Source organism: Microcebus murinus, chromosome 15, assembly GCF_040939455.1.
Source record: "Microcebus murinus isolate Inina chromosome 15, M.murinus_Inina_mat1.0, whole genome shotgun sequence".
Taxonomy (NCBI): Eukaryota; Metazoa; Chordata; class Mammalia; order Primates; family Cheirogaleidae; genus Microcebus; species Microcebus murinus.
This window is the reverse complement of record NC_134118.1, coordinates 47,206,284-47,228,627: the sequence shown is the minus strand read 5'-3', so window position 1 is coordinate 47,228,627 and position 22,344 is coordinate 47,206,284. Positions and strand designations below refer to the sequence as shown.

Below are 22,344 nucleotides of genomic sequence, written 5' to 3'. Positions count from 1 at the left end.
TTCTTAATTTTTTTCATTTTTCTCTTAAGCACTAGGTTTAAAGTTTTGTTTTGTTTTCAAAAAAGAAAAAGCACTAGCTTGACCTAATGTTAGTTCTACATTAATGTGCAGGTTTATTTCCCCAATTTTGTTCTAATGGCAGTAATTATTTCAGAGCCTTACTAAGTCTCACTTCCTTATCAGTCTTTCCAATAATTCTCCCCAGGAAAAATGGCAGTTTTATCCTTCTTTTCAACAGAGATTTAGAGGCCAAGAACTATAGTGAATTCTTACCTGACAAAGAGTTTATTGCATTTTTCAAGATATACTGCGGGACGTTTATTAGCAGACTATGAAGTATTTATCACTAGTAATTAAAACTAAGCTGTTTTTGTTGTAATAAATGCAGAGTCAGAGATGCAATACTATTACTTTTTATTGTTTATTTGCTCTTCCTTTAATCTAATATAAAAACTCCTTTATTAATGTGCTAAGGCATTTATCTCCAGGCTGATGTTAAACAAACCTGTTTGCTTTTCACTAAAACAACGAGGGAAAAGCATCTGAAGTCACTGTAAAAAGATTTTTAAGGCAACAGTGAAAAGACCCAGACATGTTTGTGTACTGCTGGTAGAAATAAATGTAAATTGACTTTTAAAAGATAAGAAGGTAACTTGCAACATGGAGGAACCTTAAAATATTCACATTCTTGAATCTAAAAATCCTGCTTATGGTTTATATCCTACAGAAACGATCATGAGTGGACATGAAGTGATAGCTACAACATGGTCCAACCATTGGCAATTGGTTCTCAAAATTTTCCAAATAACAAAATACTTTGCAGCCATTAAAAATGGTGTCATAGAAGAATATTGAATATTGACTATGAATATTCATGATATTGAATGAATATGAATATTCATGAAGAAGAATATTGAATGAATATGAAGAATATTGAATATGAAGAAAAATGGGAGATAAGGAATTGACAAAATAGTACACATGACATGATTGCAAATTAATAGACTGTATGGATATAGGTAGAGGCCAAAACTGGAAATATATCAACCAAATATTAATAAATTATCAATATATGAATGTTGAAATCTCTGGATGATAGAATATGGGTGGGCTATATACCCTTCTGTGTGTCCATCTGTATCTTCCAAATTCCTACAATGTACAAGGACTACTTTTATAATGAGAAAAAAACTATTTATTAAGAAATAGTAAGTGCTCTCTACATATTTGTTGAATGAATGAATTCAATTTCTTTTCTTATATATCTCTCCTGCTTTCAGGACTCTGTGTATATATAAAGTTGTCATTTGAGAAGGAAAAGCTATATGTGTAATTCAAACTGAGTCTCATTGAGATCTGTACAAATAGACCAAGAATTGTTTCAAAATGTCATCATACACAAACACACATGAAAACTGAGCATACCACATTCTAATACCAGCTAAATAAGGTCCAATTATGATTTAGAAATAACGTTTTCAGGACAGCTCAAGCAACTCAGCCTCACCAAAGACTAAGATATATTTGAGTATTCTCCTAAATTCAAAGTACATAATGATCTAAAATTTAATAGGCATGCTTGTCAAGCCTCACAATTTGTGTGTGTGTGTTTGTGTGTGTGTGTACACATGCCTGTAGGTGCAAAGCAGACCTCAAGGTTACTTGAACTTATATTTACTGTAAGGCGGGTGGTGGCCCCCTCCCTTTCCCAGATCAAAAAAAAAAAAAACAAAAAAAACGCTCATGAGTGCAGACCCATCAAGGACAAACTGCCAGGCCCGGCTGAGAGGACCCACACCCAGATGTCCACCCACATATGAACATTTTCACTCCTGGATTCCACAAATACCTCTAGCCCCTCCTATTTCTCAATGACCACCCAAATTCACAACAGAAAATGTCCAGCTCTTCCCACCAAAAGTCCCTAGCCAGGCCCAAAGGATATAAAAGGCCTCAGCCCCTTCAAACGGGGGCAACTTCTGGGGCCCCCCTCTCTTGAGGCCCCAGAACCTCATCCATGAGTGTATAATAAAGCCACATGGTTTGGCCCCCACTCTTTCTCTCTGTCTGTCTTTTCGCTGCCACCAAAAAACCTTACATTTACTATGTGAGTTTTTGTTACAAAGATAGTTAACTCGCTATCTTAGTCTGCTCTGTGTTGCATTAAAGGCTGGGTAACTCATAAAGAAAAGAGGTTTATTTGACTCATGGTTCTGCAGGCTGCACAAGTAGCATGGTGCCAGCATCTGCCTGTGGTGAGGGCTTCCGGCTGCTTCCATGCGTGGTGGAAGGCGAAGGGAGTAGGCATGTGCAGAGATCTCACAGTGAGAGGAAGCAAGCAGGAGACATACCAGGTTCTTTTCAACAACCAGCTTTATTAGGAGCTAACAGAGGGAGATTTCACTCACCCCTGAGGGAGAGCATTAATCTATTCATGAAGGATCTGTCCCCATGACCAAAACACCTCCCACCAGTCCCACCTCCAACACTGGGGATCAAATCTCAACATGAGATTTGGAGGGGACAAACATCCAAACCATAGCACCTACAAATTTCTAGGAAGTAGAAAGCAATTCAGTTCACACCTGAAATTTCAGGCCCATGCTTTAAAACTGTCACTTTTATTTACTGTCATTTTGAGAATATTGTTGTTTTGGTAATGTTAGGGAATGATATTTACTTGAAATTAGTATCTTAAAAATTTAAGTTACTTAAAATGAAAAGCAGTTCTGGAATTCCTGGCCAACTCATATGCCCCAGGGTTAACCAAAGCTGTATCAGGAAATATCTAAGTGATCCTCTGAAATGGTTCCTATTTCCCTCTTAAAGTTGTGAAATTGTGAAGTTTTGTCATTTAGGGGGCATTTGTGGTGTAAAAACCGTTATGGAACTTAAACGAAATAATACCACACTATGTGCCTGTCCTGCGGTTCTGAGAGAACTGCTCCCAAGTCCGCCTTCTAGAACAAAAGGCGACAAGGCAATCGCCTGCCAAACGCTGCACATTGTTTCAGCTTAAGCAACCGGAAAGCAAGTAGGTCCCTTTCTGCACTGTTATTTCTTTAGGTTTCTTTCACCTCAGCGATTCAATTAGAAGGTTCACACATACCTTTCATGATTGAAAATGCCAGTTTAATCAAGAAAACGAAATTAAGTCAGGGATGCTTCCTTCATACTCGAAAGGTCCTTTTTGGGGTGGTGTTGAGAGAGCTGAACGTGGGAATTCCCTGCCTCTCTGGGGACAGGTCTGAATGCCAGCGCCCTCCTGCGGCTCTGTCCCTGGCTGAGGAAACAACGTCTACATCCTGTCTACATCCCCGTGCACGGGGCTGGGAAGAGAAAACACCACTGACTTGACTCCTCTTCCCTTTAATGAGTTTTGAAAGGCTTCTTTTCACCAAAGAAATAATAAATGCCTCTTGCAAACTGTAGGGGAAACTGTCCTATTTGGAAGTAATTGAAAATATGGTCTGCAGCCACTTAGGAACCCTTTTCCAAATAGCTTTTTTTCCCCTAATTAACACACTGCGATGCCTTGCTTTTAAATTCAATGGGTAGAGAGTGACATCTAGTGTGTGAAAAAAGAATTGAAATACATAAAGTTGGGTGAGGGCCTAAGCTCTGGGTTTATAAATATGACTCTTAAATGCTTCCATGCTAACACAGTCATTGCCCGATAGGAACGCAAGGTTGCTACTGTGGACATTTCATGAGCATTTGAAATGATGAGGAATATTATTTTCTGTTTAGATAGTGAGACAATTGGGGATGTTTTAAGGCACATTTTGTCTAAAGAAACATATGGTCCCTAAAAGCAATTTGTATGGGGACAAGGTGGGGTCGTAACACCTAAGAGATGAAATATGGCTTTTCCCTGAGGTCAGAAAAGTAATTTTCACTTTAAAGTGGAAGGGATCAGGGATGATCGGCTGCCCCTGAACTCTAGTAGCTTGTCATCCTGGGAGTTTTTCCAGGCTTTGCAGGTAGACAGTTCAACCCTCATACAGGAGGAAACAGTCACAGCCAATTTAACATACACGGCTGCTAACTTGAGCAATGTCTGTGCTGCCGTGACGACAGTTGGAACAAGGCAAGGCAAGTCCCTTCACCAAAATACAAATAAAGTGCTAATGGAGACTCCAAAGAGGAAGTAATGCTATAGGAACTATCTGGTTAAGATGGATCAAATTGTAAATAAAATTGTTGACATGTGCAAATAGGAAGAAAGGGCATTCCAGGAAAAGGAAACACCATGAGGGAAATCCTGAATCATGGAAAGATCATCTAAGCGCTGCTCTGCTTTTGCTGCAGCAAGTGGTACATTCTGACTCAAGTGCAAGGTAAATATAGGGGAGAAACAGAAGGTGATGTTGGTTGGTGTCATCTCACACAGACCCTCAAATCCCAACACAGGGATTTCCGAAGGTCTTTGGTGCCTTGTGTCACTGCTACTTATCAGGAAGGCATGTGTGCATTCCCCGATCCACAGAACCCACAAAGGGAACGTGGAGCCAAGCAGAAATACCGGGGTAGGGTCACCTGTGACAACTAAAGTAAAGCCAGCCATATTATCATCAGGGTCGCAGCAGAGCCCAGACATCCCCTGTCAACATCCATCACTGAGTGAGCAAGATGCAGGGAGGTTTTTCCCCCACCCCATTCCCCACCTCCAGATCCAAAGAAAAAGGTATCAGAGCAAAGGAGGGACTTTCTTCATGGGGAGATTACCAATGTGGACCTTATTCTGCCTATGAGATAAAAATCTTTCTAAATAGATACACTTCCGCTTGCTTAAGTCAGGATTACATCATTAAAAATAATCCTCTGTTCGCAGTAAGTCATCTCTGGAAACAGTAAAGGAGCCAAGAATTATTGACCAACAGAAAATTGATGGGCCCTGTCAAATCTATTTGACTTGCATTTCCCAGTTCCAAAGGACAGAAGGCCCTTTCTTCTTTGAAGCAGTGGAATAGGACATTTGAAAGCCAACATCCAATCACAACATAAGGACACTTTGAAGATCCTAAGTTCTAAAGTTAGCACTGGACTACTTTTTCAAAGGAGATCGGGGAACTCTCTCTAAGGACAAAGCCTCGTGCAAAACTCTTGGTATTTGTTCATTTAACATCTGAGGTATCAGTTACACTCAAGAAGCTCCAAAGATCCATGACATGTAATAAACTGTCAGTTTACTGAGACAAATTTCAATTAAGCCTGCTGTGAGGGTTGGCCTGCAGCTTTTCTGCCTGTCCTCACACTCCCTGAAACTCCAGAAATTTACTCTCTAGTTTTTGGAGGGAAAAGGCAAGAGATAAGAGAAAAATTATTAGAGAAAGTTGAAATCCAGATTTTAGGGGGCCTGGTACTCATACAATATTGGGTCCTTTATAAGAAAAAGAATTTTAAAAATAGGTATCTAATTAGAATTTTAAGAATCCTCACAAATTATAAATTTTTCAAAGCTATTGAATACCATCAGCAACACAACACAAAAACTAAAAAAAGAACTTGACACTTTTACTAATTAGCTGTCTGGCACACTTCTATGATGTGCTTTTTACAAAATATTTGGGCTGCATATCCTTTGCCTCTTCGTGAGATTTTGAAAAATCACTTTCTGTAGAAAGAATAGAAAGATAATTCAGTCCTTCCTCCACCATGACTGATCAAGGTGTGTTTTTGATAGCTTAGAAAGGTTTCTTTTAGCTTCATAATACAATATGAGCTTTGATTAAGATTAATCCAGGATAGGAAGGGCAGGCCAGGCATAAGGAACAGTAAGAGCAAAGGCACAGAGGCACGAAAATACCTGTCACACCTGGGGAAGAGTAATCAATGCAGTGCATCCAAAAATGGAGGGTGGTGAGGAAAGATCAGAACTCAGGGTTCATTTAAGCCACCTGTGAGAAGCCTTGAATGCTATGTAGAAGTTTGTACTTTATCTTGGCAGAGAGAGAGACAGGAAGGTTTTTCTCATCTTTAAAAAATAATAATAATAATCAAATCTACAAATACCTGGAACGCCCAAACTTCATCAGCTTGTGAGTATAAATGGGCCACATTTGAATAATTACCCCAAGTCTTAATGCTCTGAGCACTTACTGCTTGAGTAATAGGATGTCCAGGCTTTTCCCAGGGTTCCTCTTCCTGTTTGTTTTCAAGAATCCCCCAGGGGTGTTTACATGAGTTTTTTCCATCAATCCTAGCAGCAGCTTACTACCACCGTGACTGGTGGTGCAGAACCCATGCAAAGCCCTGAAGGCAAGACTCCACATTACTAAGAGAGATCTAACCACCGCAGGCCTCTGTGCTAGAAGCAGGAGGTCCCCTCTGAAGAGAGACAGCTTAATGCAAGGTTGTCCCCTGTCAAAATAAGCTTGGTCCCGATGCATCCTAATCCTATATATTCCCATATATTCAACAAATCAGAGAGGGATTCTTTTTCCCAAAATTCCATTCTCTCTAATTGCCATAACAATAGAGTTATAGCTGGTCATGCTAGTCCTTTTGCATCTCAGTCCTTTTGCAGATAGATGAGACCATGTGACTTCTCACCAATGGAGCATGGGCATGAATGATACATGCCATTTCCAGGCCTGGACCTTAGAACACTGCGCATGTATTCCTCCATGCATTTTCATCTCCCCTCAATCTGGAATACTGACTGATTGTGACTTGGTCTCAGACGGGTCATTAGAAGCCAGGATTTGACCACAGTAGAGAAAACCAAGCCTCTGAGCTTCCAAATGACTTCATAGATCAGAGCTCACCTTCGGCCATGGCTGAGAAAGAAACTTCTATTTCTTTCAGCCACTTGATTATTGTGAATCTCTGTACTATAATGGTGCAGTTTTACCCTAATTAATACACTCAGCTCTTTCCCCAAGTCTCATACACGAAGCCAGGTAAAGCTTGCAGGTAGAACCATCACCCCATCAAATGCCTAAACCTGGATCTCAGGTTAGCTAGTTGTGCCATATCTCCCATGATGAATTCCAACTGACAGTGACAGAGAAAGAACCATTGTGCCTCCTACAATCTGGTTTACGTCAGAACCTTCTGGCAAGTCTATCCAATATGTCTGTGTGTCTCAGGCTGGACAGAGTTCAACTTGATTTTTCTTGTGAGAATTTTCCAGCCCCAGTGCAAAGCCATAAACAGAAATGAATACCTGGGCAGGGAAAATATCTCATACCTGTCACCAGACGCAATTATGGCTCTGCTTCTCCTCAGTCACAACTCCCAGGACCCAAGGCTCCTAAGATGCCTGAGATCCCTGTAAGGAGAAGAGGTTGGGAAGCTGAGGACAAGAAGCCAACTCAACAGACATGTCAGAAACAAGAACAGTAAGACATTTATCACTGCAATCACATACACAATTAAATACATTTGATGATGATATTGATGATAATTGTTGTGACAATTGAAATATTACAGCACAATTACTGGATTTACATAAAACTGCTTGGTCCTGGATCACATTGTAGTAAAACAGTTTAAAAAAAAAAAAGAAACAGAGTAACACAATGCTACATAACAATTACATTTTATAAATGTTTCTTTTATGATTTAAAAAGGGGGAAGTGGGGAGAAATTCAGATAATAAGAGGCTGAAAGGTGAGGGACAGAAAAAACTAAGAGCACTCTGGAAATGAACAAGTAATATAGGTTTTTATGGGACTGTTAGGCGTAGCAAAAAATTTCATATTCTCTGCCAGAAAGCCCTAATTTATACAACATCTTTTTGAAAACCAGGTAGAATTTTTAAAAGGATAGAACTGACCTAGGACATAGATTCTTTGATTCCAGCCATCTTAAGTTCCTTTTTTAGTTTGCATTTTATGTGGTTCGAGGTATTCAGCTGCAAACAATATAATCTACTTGATTATAGTAGATGGAGTCACTGCCTGATTTAAGCAGTGTTAGGGACTGAATGTTTATGTCCCAATTTATATGTTAAGGGGCTAACACCCAGTGTGGCTTATTTGGAGAAGGGGCTTTCAAGGAAGTAATTAGGTTGAAAATGGTCATAAAGGTTGGGCCCGGATCCTACAGGGTTAGCATCCTTATAAGAAGAGACAACACTCTTTGACTGTCCCCACACACTGAGGATAGGTCATATGAGGACACAGCGAGAAGGCAGCTGTCTGCAAACCAGGAAGAGAGCCCTCACCAGAAACAGACTTAGCTGGAACCTTGATTTTGGGCTTCCAACCTCCAGAACTGTGAGAAAGTTCATTTCTATTGTTTAAGCCACTCAGTCTATAGTGCTTTGTGATGGCAGCCCAAGCAGATTAAGACAAGCAGTAAGATATTTATTACTGTTTTTCACTGAAGCTAAGATACTATCATTTGTAAGGCACACCATTATTTTGTAAACCACTAACAAATATATAACGCTGCTAATTAAACTTTAATAGGTCATTGAATGTAAGAAGCATCTCAATTTCAGAGATTTAAAAGTATGGGAAAATGCACATCTTAGAACTGATGAAATAAGGTGGTCTGTGAAAGGGCTCTATATGAAAAGCAACCTAGAAACACAGAAGGAAGAGAGAAACCAAAGAACAAGGAAGAAAAATCAAGTCTGTTAGTGTAAAGTGATTTATTGGAGGACTTATGAACAGAAGCATGATCTTGGGCTGCGGCAAGACAGATAGATCTCTGCACTTGTTACCCCCAGACCTGGGGCTTATTTACCATGGGGAAAAGGTGTATGTGCTCTACACAGACAAATGAAGGCAACTTTACAGGAAAGGCAAGAATGCTATGTACATTGTAGCCTATAATTTATGTGATAACATCAAGGTTGCTTTGATCTAGAGCAGAATCTATGGTGAGTACATGTTCTTACACTAGGTATAGTAAATAAAGTAGAAATCAAGAGGCATCCCTGGGACTGGGGTTAATCAGAAGTCTACATGACAGATTAGCATCCAAGATGGAGTCAATTTTGTCTCCACATAAACTTATAGACTTGCCAGTAAGACCCAGGAAATGGGTTTAAAGGCTACACCACCAGGAACAAAGTGTCCTGGGGAAGTGTCCAACCATTCCATGTGACTGGTGCAGCAGAAACAGCACTATCAGTCACCACCTTAGAAACGCCACCACAGCTGCCTTAGAAGGACTAACACCCAGGGACTTGCCAAAATAGCCAGTCATCCCCTCCAACTCCAAGTCCCTATGGTGACCCTGGAACTTAAGGAGACACTTGTTATTTATACCAGGGCAATAGACACAAACCAGGCTGCCCCCAAGAAAAACAGACATTTAATTATTCTTGGTGGAACTTAGAACTCTAGTTGCAAAAGAGTCTGGGAAATATTTTTAGCTTTCCTTCCTCTGTAATAGAGGAAGACAGGCTGGAAGAGGGTTGCACTGGGTTTTAAGTGAACCAATTTACAAGATCAGCCACACACTTTAAAAATATTGGAAAAGCCTGGGCAATAGCAAGACTCTGTCTCTACAAAAAATTTAAAGATTATCCAGGGCCGGGCGCGGTGGCTTATACCTGTAATCCTAGCACTCTGGGAGGCAGAGGCGGGAGGATCGCTCAAGGTCAGGAATTCAAAACCAGCCTGAGCAAGAGCGAGACCCCGTCTCTACTAAAAATAGAAAGAAATTCATTGGCCAACTAAAAATATATAGAAAAAATTAGCTGGGCATAGTGGCACATGCCTGTAGTCCCAGCTACTCAGGAGGCTGAGGCAGGAAGATCACTTGAGCCCAGGAATTTGAGGCTGCAATGAGCTATCATATGCCACAGCACTCCACCCTGGGCGACACAGTAAGACCTTGTCTCAACCAAAACAAAACAAAAAAATATTGGAGAGTTCATGGATAAATATATTCCAAAAAGATTATCAAATAAGTTTTATACTGAGTTTGTTATAAACAAAGAAAGAGTCTCTGTGTTAACTGGAAATGGTTCTGAGCTGGCTTTGTTGAAGGCCTCCTCTACTTTCACACTATTAATAAATGGGGCCCCCAACTAGGGCTGGAGGATGCAGGGGACGCCTCATGAAGACAGCTTTCCATTGGGAAAGCATGATTTTCACCCATTTTTGTCCACTCTGAGCTTCAGAAACTTGATGCCAAATTTGCCCTATCCAAGATAAGTTTTTATTATAATTCCTGAACATTTTCTTTAAATTGGGATTTTATGAAGATGACTAATGGATTTGCTCCTCAATGGGAACTGTGCATGTAGTTATTTGATGTCCCATAAGGGTTACACAGAAGTTTCTAGACTCAATCTCCAGTTTCTTCTCCCAGAGGAGTTGGCCAGGACCCTATGGCTAGGAGATTCCTTCCGCTTTACCCTCTATTGTACTTTTTAGTGCTGTATTCTACGTTGTCTCTTATCCTCTTTGAGAAGTCTTGTTATTGCTCTAGAGCCCTTATTTGCTACTCACAGGGAGTTGAAGCCTTTGTTTAGTAAGAGATAACATTTTTTAAATATTACACCTGTCCATGTAATTTTCTCCTTTAAATAATACTCCCTAGAAGCTTTCCACTTCCCAGGAGACGTCACTGAGACTTGGGGCCCCAGAGTAAGCGAGAATAGCGACTTGACCTTTTTAGCAAGACTCTGAGCCTGAAAGACAGGGTGAGGCCGTCCCACTCAGATTCTCAATGGGTCACCACTGACATTCTAAGTGGGACAATCATGCCTTGTGGGGACTGTCACGGGCATCGCCCCACCTCACTAAATGCTAGTAGCACACTCCAGTTATGGTTGCAATAAAAATACTCCCAATCTTGAATTCCAAGCAGTAATTCCCCTGGTTGAGAACTGCTGAGCCAAAGAGATTTCCTAAGTGTCTTTAGCCTAGCACAAAACCAAGTCCAGAGGACTTGACTCATGTCACAGGGTTCTCTCAATGTTTAGGGAATTAAACCCACCGGGCTTAGGAGAGCTAGACCTGGGGTGCCCACTTTGTCCCAGTTTGCCCGGGACTGCTCCAGTGTTAGCACTGAACCCCTCAATCCCAGGCAAACTGGGACAGTTGATCACCCTAACTCAGTCAAGAGGCTCATTGTCCTTTTGAAAAGGATGAGATATAAAAGAAAAGCTCATTTCTTCCAATCTGGAGGAATTGTGGGGAGAAGGTACATTCCCTTCTCCCCACATTTTAAAAATAAAGGTACACTCAGGGTTCTTGCTGTTCCTCCTACCCAGCTATATCCCAAACCCTTCCTTGGAGCCTACAAGGCCTTTAAAACACCCATAGAGGTGGGAGGCAGGGGCTTCTGCCTTGCTTCCTCATTAGCATGCAATACTCTAGCCCAGGGCTGGGGAACCTTTTCATGTTGGAAGGCTGCATTAATTTAGCTGTAATCAAATAAAGCCACATTCAAGAAACGTCAATTAGTTGTACTTAAAATGTACATGATTTTGTGAAAATCTAACTACTGTGTACTTAATAATTTCAAAAAATGAAAACCATGTGTTGATTTTAAAGTTAACTAACCTTTTAATGACTTTAATGACTTTATTATGTCTACTTTTTGTTGGAAATCATTTGAATGTTTGGTTGCAGCATGCAGGTCCTCAGTTTCAGTTGATCTTCTAGATGGGTATCAGCCATTCATGACCTCAAAGGCATCTTGATTTGGGTTCGGTAGGAGAATGTAGACTCAAAGGAATAAGTGTTTGAAAAGCAAGAATGCATATTTTGGGCATGTTCGGTATTCTACTGCATTTTTCCATGTTTCAATTGGATCTTTCTTAGTATCAAACGATGACGTTAAAATGTCATCTACTGAGAACTCAATCAATTCCATCTGCAGTTCTTTAGGTGCCTTGGTGATATCAACTCCATGAGGCTAAAATGCTAATTTGAGTGTGATGTCATGATTCTCAAAGTCAGTGAACCTTTCATTGTATTCTCCAATTAATAGGTCTGTAACAGCTGTGTATTCTCAAATGATTCGCATATATTGTCTTGCTCATCAAAGACCTTTTCTAACAGGGGAAAATGTTCATCTGAAATTTCCTTTTGAAGAATTATCTTGAAAAAAGATAGCTTTTTTTCAAAATACTTGGATTTTTTGCCATATATTATATATAGACTTAGTTTTACCTTGCAAAGTAATAGTCAAGTCATTTTGATTTGACTATTTGATTTGACTATATCACACAGAAATGCTGCATTCCAATATGAATCTTCTTTCAATAATTCACATTGCTGATTCTGTTCTTCATAAAATTTATCTTTTCTCACAGAGATAAAATTTTGGCTAACACCTGTCTCTATAATAGCCAACACACTTTAGAATGATACGGCAAAAACACACCGAGTATTTCATGGTTCAACTTTAGTGTGTTACGAAACTGAAGATACCATGTCCCATTTGCATTTATATAGCTACCAATACTTATAACTTGTTGCAAAGTGTCACTTAAAATAGTAGCTTTGGCACAGAGATTTTGCTGATGCAAGATACAGTGAAAAGAAATGGGAGCATCCGTATGCATTAATACTTCTTTTATCTGTGCAATAAAACTTTCATGTTTTCCTGTCATGGAAGGGGCACCATACATACATACACTCATTAAATTTACCACATTCAGTCCAACTTCACGACATTTATCTTGAAAGTTGTTGAAAATACCTATTCCCCATGTTCTGTTCGCAAGAGTGCCCAAACCAACTAACTCTTCGTAGCAAAGAAAATCTTCTGCTATAACCTGAATGAAGTATAAAACCCGTACCAAGTCAATAGTATCAGTTGATTTTTCCAAAGCGATTGGATAATATATATTTTTCTTTTGAAGTATTGCATGAGGTTGTTCTGTTAAGTTGAAAGCTAGTTCATGCTGCCAATCAGTTATGGTTCTCCTTGAAAGAGGCAATTGTTTGTACTTTGAAACGTTATTGGCGTCTAAGCATCCTACAACTTTGACAATGCATTCTTTCACAATTTCTGCATCACTGAATGGCTTCCCTTTCCCCCCTTCCCAAGTATATAAGCTACTTTATAAGTTGCTCTGCATGGATGCCTTTATCTTCCCCCTGTTCTTCACTGCCACTCCTCCCTGGCCAAGACTGGACTTCCCCATGAGGCCAGAGGGGCTTCTTGCCACACCCCAATCTCAACCCATCCCAGAGAAACACAGCAAGGCCTAGCTTTTAAGAGGTGTTTTTGCAAGTGAGTCCACAGGACCTGGGTCCCAGAAGACATCACATGGCAAGAAGAGACATGAATAGACAGTAAACCAAGGCCAGAAAGCCTCCAGGTGCTATTTTCCACAATGAGATCACTTCATTTTAGTTTTCCAACAGGTTAGTCAATCACTCCCTGCATTAGGTAAATGATAGCAGTAAACAAGCCTGTATTTGTTAGGATTAAGTTTAGCTGAGTATAAGAACAAAAAAAAAAGATGTTTTTCACAGTGGCTTAAACAAGACAGAAATATATTTCTCTTTCATGCAAAAGAAATCTGGCGATAGGCATCTCAGAACTGGTATGGTGGCTCCACAAAATTGTCAGGGACCAGTAGTATCCTTTCATCTCACAGTTGACTTTCTCTAGGTTGTGCACTCATCCTCAACATCCAAAGTGGGTGCTGAGCTCCAGCCATTGTAATTATATTCCACCCGGGAAAAATGGAAAAAGAATACTTCCCAGGAGCTGTGATACTTCTGTTTAAATCTCATTGGCCAACATTAAGTCACCTATTTAGCTACAAAGGAATCTAGGAATGTATTCTTTCAGTTGGGTGGCAATATGCCTAAGCAATGAAGAAGGGGAGAATGAATATTGGAAGGCACTAAGCACTCTTAGCCACAGATCACCAATCAGATGTTCTTCTCCTATAGAGAACAGCAAAGCCAAATTGAGATGTGGACACTTGGCAGCCACTGTGTGACTCACCAGCCAGGCGACTCACTACTGCCCACCAGCTTGTCAGCAAAATTGTGTTTCTACATGTTATAAACCTTCCAGATTTCTAAAACATATACACGACTCTGAATGTTAAATTTTTGAATGCAAAGAGTCTACTATTTAACATAGTCCCTAAACTTTTAAAGTGTATGTTTTTATGGAAAAATTATTAGCTGTGTTTAACACTGAAGGTAAATATACTTAACCATTAACCTAAAAGTTTACAGAGATTAATTGTGGGTAGTAGAATCACAGAATATTTTTCTTTGTCTTTTCCCCCCACTCTTTTCTATAGATAAAAATGTTCCTCCAATGTATACACATTGCTTCTATAATTAGGTAAAATAGTAATTTCATTTCAAGAGCCCAGCCTTCTAGCCCTACCATTCATTGGTTGAGAAATTTATTAATTTATAACCCACAATAGCCAAGACTAAAGATAATTTAGGAAATACGATTTTTGAAATCATTATTTACCCCAATCCACTTTATTTCCTTTTAAGCCACATTTCTGGTGTTAAATATTAAAATTACATCATGACTTTTCTTACTATTTCAAAACTGGGTCTTGTGGCATAAACGGAACCTGAAAATAAATGTAACCCACAAACATTTTTGAAGAACAGCCATCAAGTTCTGACCTGCTATTGCAATTACATGTGAGTAGAGGAAGGGTGAAGTTCTCCAAGTCAGACTTCGTAAGGAAAAAGGAATGCTTTTCTTTGCAGACATTCCCCAAAAGGAAGTTCCCTTCTGCATGCACTTTTGACTTTGTCATCTTCCAGGGAACTTTTTGTAACTGAAAGTGAATCCAGCAGGTCTGGAAACAGCTGACTGTGCAGGTACTGACGCGCTCTGCAATTCCTGTCCCCGTCCAGCCCTTGACCCGGCAGCAGGAACTCAGGAAGGGGATGGTGGCCGGCACCGGTCACGCAGCTGCAGCCCCCAGAGGCACACAGCACATGTCCCTGGCTTCCAGAGGGAGCTTGTTAATTACCCCACCCACCCCACACTGCTTTTTCTCCAGAAAGGGCATTTACTGCAAAGCTGAAAGGCAATGCTTCTTGATTTTTACATTTGTGCTTGTTGTTCCTACCCTAGAGCCAAAAGACAGACAACCAATTTAAACACACCAACCTTGCTGGAAAAACACCCAAAGGCACATGTATAAAAGCATTAACTTCACACACAAAGAACAGCCCAGCCATGTTTACTGAAACCTTCTACAGTGTGTCGGAAGACATAGATAAAATGGGTCTAGACTAGACAAAAGGCTCAATTACTTGTCTCAGGAAAATAAAGAGGAGGCTTCTTATTGCATTTGGTTGAATCTAATCCATATGTAGCCATTGACGAGTGAAATAAAGGTGGTGGATCCCGCAGCCCACTCTGTAGGGTGCACAGTAACAGCCAGTGCAGCTGCAGCTGTCATATCCACAAGGATAAAACACAAAACTTTCATGATCAGCAAAAGCAAATTACCCTCAAAGCTAAAGAAGCTTATACGCAGGACCCTCACTTACATGATCCCTTTCTGTTCTCATTGCAAATAAGTATGTGCTTTCTTACCCAATTTTCTATTTGTGATTTTTTTCTATAAAAGGGATCTCAAATTCTATAAGCTTCATGTTCCACAAAATCTGTATTCTCCCCTACAGGCAGCAAAACAATGGGTCGTGTGTTCGTACATTTTTTTTTTTGTTATTTTTTTTTAGTTTTAAATTGTGGCAAAAAAAAAAAAAACACATAAAATTTACCATCTTAACCAGTAGGTTCACATTGTTGTACAAGCATCTTCACCATCCATTTCCAGAATTTTTTCATCTTCGTCCCCATTAAACAATAATTCTCCATTTTCCTCTTCCGCAGCCCCTGGGAACCACCATTCTGTTCTGTTTTCTGCCTCTGTCATTTGACTGCTCTAGGTGCCTCATAGGAGTGAAATCATATACTGCAGTGTTAATATCTGTCCTTTTACTTCATGTAGCATAATGTCTCAAGCTTCAGCCATGTCGTAGTCTGTGTCAGAATCTCCTTCCTTTTCAAAGCTGAATGATATTCCTTTGTATGTATATATCACATTTTGTTTATCTTTTCACCCCTTGGTTTGATTTGTCCTTCTTTTTTAATTTTAAGATAAATGCATGGAACCATGTGAAAAGCCATGTTCTGTAGAATGTGTGTCATGGTCCCTTGTCAGTTTCACTTATATAAGGATTCAGTGACTTCCTTTTTCAGAGTTCAATGAGGAACCAGAAAATGGCAATTATCTTTTCATCGCCAACTTGAGAGTAACTTCTCCTAACAAATAACACAGACTGCATGTCCTCACCTGGGCATCCCACATTTTTTTCTGTGTGTTTTTTAATCCACAAGTACATGTGTATTGAGAGATATTATGTCCTTTTATTTACAATTGCTTTTAGCACCTTCAGGGTTCTGTGTGTAATATTCCACTTTTAAGGGTGAAAAGAAAAGGAAAAAATGAATAAGAGTGAGCCTGGATAAATCCACATTCCAGAGGAGGAAACAGACCAGCAAATCCTCATGCAGTGTAATAAATTCAGCAATAGAGGCATGAACGAGTCGCTAAGGGAGCACGTTAGGGGAAGGATAATTTCAGTATAAGTGAGTCAAGGAAGAGGACCCAGAGAGGGTAACATTTAATCTGAGCATTGAAAAGGGTATTTGCTTAGAGAAGAAAGTTGCCGTGCAGAGGAAACAATGTGAGCAAGAGGCTCCAAAAGTTTTGTCAGGTTCAGGAGAAGTAAGTGCTCTCCGGAGGGCAGAATGCATTACTAGTAAGAGTAGCAAGGGCTGGGGTGCAAGCGAGATCTGGGCTGGACTGTGAATGAGCCTTGCTAAGGAACTGGGGCTGTTCCAGCGGGCGAAGGGGAGCCACCCACAGTCTTTAAGCTGAGGGACGGGGCAGGGAGCATCATGACAAAATCTGTTTTGTAAAGACCTAATCTAGGCCAAGCAAGGTGGCTCACGCCTATAATCCTAGCACTCTGGGAGGCCGAGGCGGGCAGATTGCTCGAGGTCAGGAGTATGAAACCAGCCTGAGCAAGAGCGAGACCCGTCTCTACTATAAATAGAAAGAAATTAATTGGCCAACTAATATATATAGAAAAAACTAGCCGGGCACGGTGGCGCATGCCTGTAGTCCCAGCTACTCGGGAGGCTGAGGCAGTAGGATCGCTTGAGCCCAGAAGTTTGAGGTTGCTGTAAGCTAGGCTGATGCCATGGCACTCACTCTAGCCTGGGCAACAAAGTGAGACTCTCAAAAAAAAAAAAAGCCCTAATCTAAGCCAGGCAAAAAAGAAAGACCTAATCTAGGCCAGGCGTGGTGGCTCATGCCTGTAATCCTAGCACTCTGGGAGGCCAAGGTGGGAGGATCACTTGAGGTCAGGAGTTCAAGGACAGCCTCAGCAAAAGCAAGACCCTGTCTCTACTAAAAATAGAAAGCCGGACAACTAAGGCATGGTAGCATTTGCCTGTAGAGGCAGGAGGATCACTTGAACCCAGGAGTTTGAGGTTGCTGTGAGCTAGGCTGAAGCCATGCCACTCTAACCCAGGCAACACAGTGAGACACCATCTCAAAACAAAAACAAAAACAAAAAAATATCTAGCCATGTACAGGGTAGGTTAGCATGAGAAGAAACCAGAAGAAAAAGAGCAAGGGCAGGAAAAAAGGATGGGGAGATTCCTAAATTTGAGTGAATATTTGATCAAAAGACAAAGTTTTTCCTTCGTCAGCAGAAATTAGAGTTGATAAGTAGGTTGAATTCAATTATGAAAAAAATTAATTTCTGTGCATCTACATTTTAAAACTTCTACACATGTGCGTATGTGTGTGTATACAATGTTATACAAGAAAATCTAATGCTGGCTACCTTTGGGCTAGGAAATTAAGGGCAGTTTTTATTCTCTTCTCTATCCCCTCCTCTATTTGTCAGTGTTCCATGCTCAAATATATTTCTTTTAGCAATAGGAAAACAATATGTTTTTTATTCCATGTCGTTTCTTATCACCCCTAGTTCTTTCATGGATTGGAAGTTATCATTTGATTGTGCAGTGGGTTGGGCAGGAGACTGACAGCATAAGGGATCCTTCAAAACCCCGTTTCGCTCATCCTGGACCAAGCCTCAGAGTAGGGTCCCCCAACAATAGGTATTCCCAGATCTCATTACACCTCCAAAATAAATGCATATGACTAATGTAAGGGGGAGAGGACTATACGCACAAGAAAATGTGTGATGCTTTTATATTCACTCATCGAGTATATATGTTGTGAGAAGTAGGTGAGGCACACAGAAAGATGGGAGTCAGAGAAAGGAAACTTCTCAGGGATCTGAGTACTCAGAGGAGATGAGAGGATTTGTATTCGCTTATCTTTGAAGGATAGAAGTGAAGGATAGGAGGGTGGTATTTTCCAAGCTGGCTGAGTTGTGTGAGCAACTAGGAATGCATGCAGCGTTTGGCAGAGGGCAAGGGGACGGACAACTTGGAACAGAGCATTCATATGGGAAACCAGGCTGGAGAGGTGGGTTCGAGACCAAGGATCATTCAGTCAGTGAAAATCATTGATAGTTGTAGCAGTTCTGATGCAAGAAAAATGGGACTTTAGGAAAATCAGTTTGAGGTCAGTAGGCAGGAGACGTTGCCAGGAAGGAAATGGGGTTGGGGCACAGCTTCCTGATTGCCACACAGAGAGCTAAAGGACGGTTACAGTGCTGTGTCTTCACCCGTCTGTCTCTTCCAAATGTGCTGTTTCTTAAAATAAAACAAATTTACTGAGATATAATTCCCATACCATACAGTTTACCCACTTAGAGTACAGAATTAATTTTGTTTAGTATATTCATGTGGTTGTACACACATCACCACAATTTTAGACCATTTTCATCAAAGAAACCTCCCACCCAATATCAGTCATCTCCATTCTCCTCGAACCCTCCAGTCCTAAACTACCATGAATCTATTTTCTGTTTCTATGGATTTACCTATTCTGGACATTTCATGTAAGTGGAATCATGCAGTATGTGGACATTTGTATCTGACTTCTTCCACTAATGTTTTCAAGGTTCATCCATGTTATAATGTGTCAGTATTACATTTCTTTTTTTTTTTTTTAATTTCAATAGATTTAGTGGGTATGGGTGGTTTTCTGATCCATGGACGAATTGTATAGTAGTAAAGTCAGAGCTTTTAGTGTACCCTATATTTCTCTTATAGCTAAATAATATTCCATTGTGTGGACAGACCACATTTTGCCTATCCATTCATTAGTTGATGGATGTTTGGGTTATTGCTACTTTTGAGCTATTATGAATAATGCTGCTGTAAACACTTATCATTTTTGTGTGAATATAGGATTTCATTTCTCACGGGCATATAGCCAGGGGAGGAGTTGCTAGATCATATGTTAACTAGACTCAATGTTTCTGACCTATTCCTTTGCATGATCTCTGATGGATCTTGCTGTTTGCTCACTCAATCATTTTTGAAGCTGCCTTATTTTCCATCCACTCTGAATCTCATTCAACCAGTGGAAGTCTTCACCCTAACTTAACCTCTCATGATGTTCAAAGTCAAGAAGGAAGGAAGTAGTGTGTCAGAGCCATCTTTTCTTCTCAAGAAAGCAGGCTTGGTGGTGGAAAAAGTCACAACGGCCCACATTCAGGCTGCCTTTGTGCCTCCTACACTTTCGTGGTAAAGGAAACCAAACATCTTTCTCTCTCTCTGTCATCTGAGTAAATCAGAAGCATCCTGTATGGAAGCAAGAGATTTCAGTCCAATCAAGGATTTCCTGTTAGAATTCTCTTCCCCTACTGATTGAGACAAGGATTCCTTTAAGGAGAGATCTCAGGATCTTGGAACTGGTTAATTGTCAGATCGAAAGTGGGAGCCTATGCTATAGAAATGTGTATAAAATTAGAACTATCAAAAGAGTTTGTTGTTGTCTTTTAGGGTTTTAAGCAAAAACACCTAAGAAATAAATGACAACCAGGAGGAAAGAAGAAAACAAAGCAACACTTTGCAGCCCTAGGTCAAAATGACATCATTTGGAACAAAACAAACACGTTTTTTTTTAAACACAGCCACAGCTGAGGTAAGAGAGAGTTATGAATAACCATCTTTTATCTTCATATTCCAGAACACCTCCTCCCCTAGGAGCCAATGTGATGGCAACCAAAGGCACGTACGGTCCTAAAAATGCTGGGTTGGCCCAAACCAACTAACTGACCTATGATCCATACCAAAAGCCATCAATGTGGAGTTACGCAATAGCAAATGATTGACCTGTACTGGACACTTGACAATGGAGGCAGCACGATTTATACCTCAATATTGTTCTAACAATATTTCAACATCCCTGCCAGCCCTGTGCGATTATAAATAGATTCTGCCAAGAGTAATAACCTTGCTCCCAGAATCCTATATGTGTGGGAAATCGGGTGCCAGGGGAACAGACATACTGAGAGAGAGGTGTTATAAAGCTTGAATTAGGGAAGAGATTAATGTTACAGTGTTATAGAACAAAACATTCGAGGAACACAAGACGATGGCCTGTCTCCCTGTTATTGGGAGCTTGTAACCTACAAAAAAACATAAGAGGTAACAAGTAACTTGATGTCAGAAGCAGTGAACTACCTGCCTTATGAAAGTAAGGATTTAACTCTTGTGGTACAAAAGTACCATATACACTGGCTTTACTAGTAATTAGGAAAGTGTTCCATAAGAAGAGGCACAGATCGCCCTTCTCTTGTTTCTGAACTCTCTCATTCTGATTTAGCCAACACACCTTCTGGAGAAGTTTGAAATTTTCTCAGAGAAGTATCCTTCTGGGGAATGGACATAGGCATGGGGTTTCTGGCAACACAATATGTTTGGTCTCTGCCTTGGAGAAGACCCCAGGCAACAAGCGCACCTCTCCCAGCCTTTCTCAACCATGACCTTGATCCCTCCCTAGGGTAAGCCGTGCCCGTCTTGTCCACAGCAGGCTGCAGATGGAGAGGCTCAGGCTACTGCTGGTGGATGGGGACTCATTTTTACGGCCCAGTTTCTGGTATGCACAATAAAAGTCCTGGACATCCATGCTTCTGTGTCAGCATCCCCCGGCACCTGCTCTGCTTAGAAGAGTGGGTATCTAACTGGGTCCCTTATTCCATTTCCCCACAGGTGTCTCTGTCCTAAGGCCTAACCCATTCAGCTGAGGTCCTGATATCTGCCAACCTCAGAGACTCTTCCTCCGTGGCTTCCCTAAACTTTAGGCTATTCAGTGAGGGCTTTAGCAACATTGTCTGGACTATTTAAAATCATAGCTCTTCAATGTCCCGTCCCCAGATGTCACTTTGCTTGGTCTCCCATTGCCATGTGCCAGTTCCACTCTCCCTCCCCTCTCTGAATCTTACAGCCTGATCATCTGGACACCCCCAGCAGGCTCTTCCTTTAGTCAGGTGCTTTCTCTGTCCCTATTCTCAGCTTTTTCCTTTACCTTTTGGCTGGCTGCCTCAAAATTGATTGAGGTTATTACAGTGCACCTAAGGCCACTAGGAACCCAAGGATATGTGAGTACACCATGAGACTGGCCTCTGACCTTGTGCGTGTGGATCTCAGTTGCATCATTTTAACTTTCCTGGCCTCGGTCCTTCTTGGCCAGCCCAAGACCAAAAATATTGAAAAGAGAGAAAGGAAGTATATTAGTCAGGGTTCTGCAGAGAAAATACCAATAGGATATATATAGATATATGGAATGAGATTTATTAGGGATGGATTGGCTCACATGATTATGGAGACTGAAAAGTCTCACGATCTCTTGTCTACAAGCTGGAAGCCCAGGAAAGCCCATCGTGTAGTTCCAGTCCAAACTCAAAGGCCCAAGGACAAGGAGCACCGATTCCAAGCATAGGAGAAGGTGGTTGTCCTAGCTCAGTCAGAGGGCAGATTTGCCCTTCCTCTGCTTTTCGTTCTCTTCGGGTTCTCAATGGATTGGCTGTTGCCCACCCACATTGGTGAGAATGTCTTCTTTACTCAGTCTACTGATGCAAATGCTAATCTCTCCCAGAAGCATCATCACAGAAACACCCAGAAATATTTTACCCAATATCTGAGCATCTTTTAGCCCAGTCAAGTTGACATATAAAATTAACCATCACAGGAAGGAGGGATGGAAGGAAAAGAGGAAGGAAGGAAGGAGAGAGAAAGAAAGCAACCTCTGGTGTTTGAAATTTCATAATAGAACATCATACTCAACAACAGATTCCAACCCACTAGCAGTATCTTTAAAAAGTTTTCCTTTTAATATTAAATTTCCATTAAGGGAACCTTGCATTTAGTTGAGTTCTGCTTATACTCAAATTCTCCTTCCAGCTGCCAGAATTGAAGACCCAGCAAGCAGCTTTTCCAAGGTGAGAAGTAGCAAATTATGTTAATTGACATATA

The 22,344-nt window shown here is 40.7% G+C and overlaps 1 protein-coding gene across 1 annotated transcript in view; it reads left to right on the top strand.

Moving 5' to 3' along the window:
* The first annotated feature begins 22,252 nt into the window (after positions 1-22,252).
* Positions 22,253-22,344, top strand: part of NOCT (nocturnin) — a 46,285-nt gene continuing 46,193 nt past the window's right edge. The window contains exon 1 of the mRNA XM_076010616.1: positions 22,253-22,310. The gene's annotated coding sequence lies outside the window, so the exon portion shown is untranslated. The remainder of the gene's footprint in view (positions 22,311-22,344) is intronic.